General features: G+C 40.0%; 1 long non-coding RNA gene across 15 annotated transcripts in view; it reads left to right on the top strand.

The window, feature by feature from the left end:
• Positions 1-6,000, top strand: part of LOC120622666 (uncharacterized) — a 201,254-nt gene that overhangs the window by 37,702 nt on the left and 157,552 nt on the right. The window contains exons 5-6 of one of the 15 annotated variants that reach the window (XR_005658517.1): positions 1,833-2,006; positions 2,646-4,565. The exons of 11 other annotated variants lie outside the window; for them this stretch is intronic. This is a non-coding gene — a long non-coding RNA (uncharacterized LOC120622666). 3 more of the 15 variants (XR_005658516.1, XR_005658525.1, XR_005658505.1) reach the window with 3 other exon arrangements.

Genomic DNA, 6,000 nt, shown 5'->3' with positions numbered 1-6,000 from the left:
AAAAAAAAAAAAAACCCAAAACAAAAACTTTCAACTTGGCATGTTATTTTCAAATTGCAAAAAATCAAAGGTAAATTCCTGGAAGATGCCAGAGGAATAAAATACCTTACCTATAGAGAAAAAAAATAAGAATTACATCTGACTTCTCAGAAACTGTGCAAGCAAGAAGAGAGTGGAGTGAAATATTTAAAGTGTTGAGAGAGAAGAAAAAACACCAACCTGGAATTCCATTCCCTGAAAAATTATCCTTCAGTAGTGAAGGATAAACAAAGACTTTCTCAAACAAGCAAAAATTGGGAGAATTTGTTGCCAGTACAACTGCCTTGCAAGAATATTAAAGAAATTATTTGAAAGAAGGAAATAACAAAAACACCTATTTAAATGGCCAAAATCTAGAACATTGACAACATCAAATACTGGTGAAGATATGGAGCAACAAGAACTCTTCATTCATTGCCGGTGGAAATACAAAATGGTACAGCTACTTTGGAAAACAGTTTGGCAGTTTTTTACAAAATGAAGCCTATTCTTACCATACGATCTAGTCATTGTGCTCCTTAGAATTTATCCAAAGGAGTTGAAAACTTTTATCTACCCAAAAACCTGCATGTAGATATTTATAGGACCTTAATTGCCAAAACTCAGAAGCAACCAAAATGTCCTTCATCGGGTTAGTGGACAAATAAAATGTGGTACATCCAGACAATGGAATATTGTTCGCCATTAAAAGAAATGAGCTACCAAGCCATGAAAACCTTAAATATATATTACTAAGTGAAAGAAAACAATATGAAAAGACTACATACTACATAATTCTACCTATATGATATTCTGGAAAAGACAAAACTATGGAGACAGTAAAAAGATCAGTGGTTGCCATGGCAGGGTGGATGGAGAGGACACAAGGGATTTTTTTTAGGGTAGTGAAACTACTCTGTATGATATAGCAATGGATATATGTCATTACACATTTGTCCAAACCCATTGAATATACATTAGGAGTGAACCCTTAGGTAAACTATAGACTTTGTGTGACTATGATGTATTAATGTACCATTCTGGTGAGTGATGTTAATAATGGGAGAGACTATGCATGTGTGGAGGAAGAAGGTATGTAGAAAATCTCCACATCTTCCTCTTAATTTTACTGTAAACCTAAAACTTTTCTAATTAAATAAGGTGGTGTTTTTTTAAAGATCTGCCATAAATAAATTATCTTAGTTTTATTTTCTCTGATAATGCCTTTATCTTACCCTTATTACTGAAGGATTGAGTTGACAATTCTTTTCTTCTAGCACATTAAAAAAATGTTGCTCCACTTCCTGGATTTCACATTATTATTCTCCTATAAGTAATGTGTTATTTTCTCTGGCTACTCTGAAGATTTTTTCTTTATATTTAGTTTTTCGAAGTTTGATTATGCTGTGTCTGGGCATGGATTTATTTGGGTTTATACTATTTGAGATTCTGCAGGTTAATGTCTTATTCCAAATTTTTAGCCATCATTTCCTCAAATATTTTTTCTCAGAATATTTTTTCTCATCTTCTAGGATTCCAATGATACAAATGTTAAACCTTTAGTATTGTCACAGATGTCCTTGAGGCTATGTTCATTATTTTTTTCAGTATTTTCCCCCCGTTGTTTGGGATGGAAAATTTCTATTCATCTATTAATAAATTTACTGACTATTTCTTCTAATCTTCATTTTCCTGTTGATCCCATCTTGTGAATTTTTTATTTTGGTTATTTTTCAATTCAAAATTTCCATTTGATTCCTCTTTGTATTACCTATTTCTCTGTTGAGACTTTACATTTTTCCATTCATTTCAAGAGCATTATTCTGAGGGGCAAAGTCCAAGATTGTGGTATTAGAAGATTACGAACTCACGTCTCATGGACATACCAAATTTCCAGCTACATATCAGTCATTTCCCTCTGAAAATGACCTGAAAACTAGATGAACTGCTGCTCTCCACAACAAAGGATAAAGACCACATTGAGACAGGTAGGAGACACAGAGACACACTCTTACCAAAACAAACAAACAAACAAAAAAAACCCACCCCTGGTGCAGCAACACACAATAGGGAGAGATTTTACTAGACAGGTGCTTTTCTGGGAGGAGCGAGGGGTTGTTGCCTTACTCTAGTACCTCAACCCCTGGGAACTGCACCAGAGAGATGAACCCCAAATATCTGTCTTAGAAAACCAAAGAGGCTGAGTCTCAGGGACCCAAAGTGCTATAGAAAACCGAGACTCCCCTCTTAAATGGCTCATATGTGGTCACACTCTAAGACCCAGTGGAGGCAGGGGAGCAGTTAGAAGAGTGCTCAAACTCTATAGCAAGGTGATTCATTTGCTAACCTAAAACCATCGGCTGGAGAGGCAAGGGACAATTGAAATGCTCCCCAGATGGAGGACCTGGTGATTGCTATTACTGTACTTCCTATCTAACCTGCTAATACAGGTGGACAAACTCAGATGTGTCACCCTCCCACCACCCTGCTAATGCAGGAAGGGGCTGAGTGGTCTCGGCACTATCACATTGCCTTGTTGAAATCAGAGTGGGGGTGGTTGCAACATTCCCCTGCTCCCTGGATGGAGCAGGGAGGATGAATGGTCATGGTATTCTCCTGCTGCCTAGCTAAAGTCTGCAAGTGTGAACAGTGCAAAATCCCACCGCCGCCTGGCTAGGGCTGGTGAGCACAAGTGGCCATGGCATTCTTCCACTCCTAGCCAAAAGCCAGAGGGCATAAACAGACAAGGCACTGTCTTGCTGCACTGCTGAAACTGGTAGATGCATGTAGTCAAGACATTTTCCCTTGGCCTTCCTGAAATTGGTGAGCGAGTCTCACTCCCTACATTCTACACCTGCCTTGCTAAAGCCAGCAAGCATGTTCAAGCCACACAGGGGACACCCTTTGATTGCCTGACCCCGGTGGCCAAGAGGGCTAGCATAACTGAGCTCCACGGGACTGTAACAATCCAAAAGATGGTTCTTGGCAGGCTGCCACCGCCAAGGCACTGCACAAACAGCATACTGAAATACAACCCCAGTCTTCCTATGAAAAACTCATATTAGCCTGGAGGTTCAGCCTGAGGGCCTGGCTTCAGATTTCCTACATACCTAGAGGCCAAGGAGGTGCTCCCAGGGAATGGAACCATGGAGACAACACTATCCTTGCGAACCCCTTTGGCCTTGCTACAGCTCAACAAGACTTCCCAGAAAGGCGCTTAAATACTCATCTGGAGTCCCAATTTTGGCAATGGTCACCCAGGGGACACCTCCAGATCTCATGGTGTAGAGGCCAGCAGTTATAGCTTCAAAGTCTTTGATAATTTCAGCATGCATCATCTTGGCATTGGTATCTGTTGGTTGTCCTTTACCATGTAAGTTGAGATTTTTCCTGGTTTTCTATATGCTGAGTAATAGTAAATTTTGTCTTGGATATTTTGGGAGACTCTAGGTTATGAAATTCTGGGTCTTGTTTCAATCCTATGGGTGATGTAAATATTTTTTTAACAGGCAATCAAGTTAAGTTCAGACTGCACATTCCAACCAACTTTCTATGGGTTTTGGTTCCAATGTCAGTTGATTTCAAAACCTTTGCAATACTATTCGGATTTGTCTAATGTGTGTGCCATCCAGTGACCAGTCTCGGATCTGAGCTGTGTTCTACCCCATAATTCAGTTCTCGATTTTTTTTTGTTATTTAGAGTCAGATAGACCCACATATGGACAGCTAGGGAGTGAGTCTAGACATTCATAAACAATTTGTTGTTTCCCCAAGCTCCACCCTCTTCAACGTTTTTCCATTACTTTTCCTTCCCTGGGGCTTACTGTTTGGTCTCTGGCCCCAGAAAAATGGGGTTTTAGCTACTATGCTGTGCACTTCCCACTGTTGTACTCATGTTTGGGACCAAACAGCAGGAAACAAAGGAGAGAAAAATAGCAATGGAGGCTCATTACATCTTTTTGGGATACAGCCCTTCTGATCTGATACAGTGGCTCCCACTTGTAGGCACCCATTGCTGTTGCTGTCTCTACTGCTGCTGCTGCCGCCTCTACTGCTGCTCCTAGTGCAGGTTTCCTGCAGTGCAAGAGAACAGAGAGAAAAAAAAACTGGGAGGTTTCTCTAAGCATCAGGAGATCTCTTTCCTCCCCTTCCAGACAGAATTAGAGAGCTTCTTCTGGAGCTCTCTTTGTCCTTGCCCTAGTTCCACTTCTAGGTGTGGGGCTGCCTTGAGTTTAGGCCAGGGATAGCAGAGGAAAAATAAATGATAAACTCACCACCAGTTTGGTAGTACTTTGGATCCTGATCTGTCTTATTTCTCAATCTGCATGCTACTGTTTACTTTTCAGAGTCTTCAAATAGCTGCCCAGGATTTATAGCTGCATTGAATGGGATAAACATAGTTTAGTTACCTCATTTTACTTAGAACCAGAACCTCCTATTTTATGTCTTGCTACAAATATATTTCTGCATTTATTCACAAAATCTCTTTTTTTCTGATAATTTCAACATGTCTCATCTTGGTGTTTGTGTCTATTGGACATTTTTGTTTTTTGTTTTTTTGTACCTTTTCCTTGGAAAAGCTTCGTCAACTGCTGAACAATACTACAGGTAGAGTAACCTAGAAGCAAAGGATGAGACAGGGATTCTCACTGAGGGAGTGTTCTCAGGAAAAGCTCTAAGGAAGGAAGTGAAAGAAGCAGGACAGGCAGAAGAAGCTAAGCAGAGGTGGCTTCAGTAGATGTCTAGCATCAGCCTGAAAGAGGGCACTACAGAGTTTTCTCCCTTAAGGCAAAGGAGTTGGGGTTTTTTTGTTTGTTTGTTTGTTTTTGCTCCTTCACCAGTCATTGGCTGTGTTGGTGGATATTTAACCTCTTAGGTATTTCTGGATGAGGTGGCTCTTGTCAGCTGAGAGCTGAGAACAGTTCTCCAGAGAAGAGTGTAGCTATGAGCTCTTAGCAGCCAACACCCACAGCTGCTAAATAGAAAATAGAGCTGATCTTGCTTCTGGGTAAGATGGAGTCAATAGCTGGAGGATGGGTGCATTAAACTGGTAAAGGAGCTGTGGGTGGAACATTAACACCATCATTATAATGATCAATTGCACATTTCAGTGATGATAGTCACTGAATGTCACCATTTCCTTCCAAAACACAGATAACCACTAACTAGTGGTGGCATTGCAGGAACCATGCTTTGGCTGAAATAATCAGCCTCTAGGGCAATGGTCTTCAGCGTTTAGTGTGCATGAAAATCACTGGGGAGCTTGTTAAAGGTGTAGATTCCAACACCAATCTAGAGATTCTTACTTGATAGATCTGTGATGGGAACTGCTTTTTAACAAGGATTCTCGTGATTCACTTTGAGATTATGTGAGTGATCATACAACCTAACCTATTTCAGTGATGGCAAACATAATTCCGTTTTAATTTTTTCTCAATAAATCTGGAGCTTCTGTGGACAGATGTTAAACTGTAGTAGTTTCCCCTATAGAGATGTTAACAACCATAATTTTTTTATATACTGTATGTTTTTAAAAAGCCCTGGTCAATATACTATTCCAAGTAACCCAAATAACTACTTTATGAGGGGGACTGAAATGAAGTGGTTATAAATATCTGGGGCACAAAAGCAAGATCTCAGAGCATGACCCATGGGAGTTATAGAATCCTAGGAAGCAATAGAGGCAGTTAGACCCATCAGAAGTGAATCATAACTTTTAAACAATAATCTTCAGATACTCCAGCAGTATAAGAAGTTGACCGACACAAAATGCCCATCTCTGCCAAGTACCCAGCACCTCAAATCAAAACATATGAAACTTGGGACAACAGAGAGTAGCATCTGTTTTTACAGATGTAATTGTCTGTGTAGATTGAGGTCAGTATCAGTCATAGCATCTTTCACTATAAAGGACAGAATATTGATTAGTACCTATGCCTGCCTAACAATACCAGCTCCATTTTAGATATCTAGACAGAATCT

This window comes from Pteropus medius, unplaced genomic scaffold (genome assembly GCF_902729225.1).
Source record: "Pteropus medius unplaced genomic scaffold, Ma_sr-lr_union100, whole genome shotgun sequence".
Taxonomy (NCBI): Eukaryota; Metazoa; Chordata; class Mammalia; order Chiroptera; family Pteropodidae; genus Pteropus; species Pteropus medius.
The sequence above is the reverse complement of the archived record's forward strand: the minus strand, read 5'-3'. Positions and strand labels throughout refer to the sequence as shown.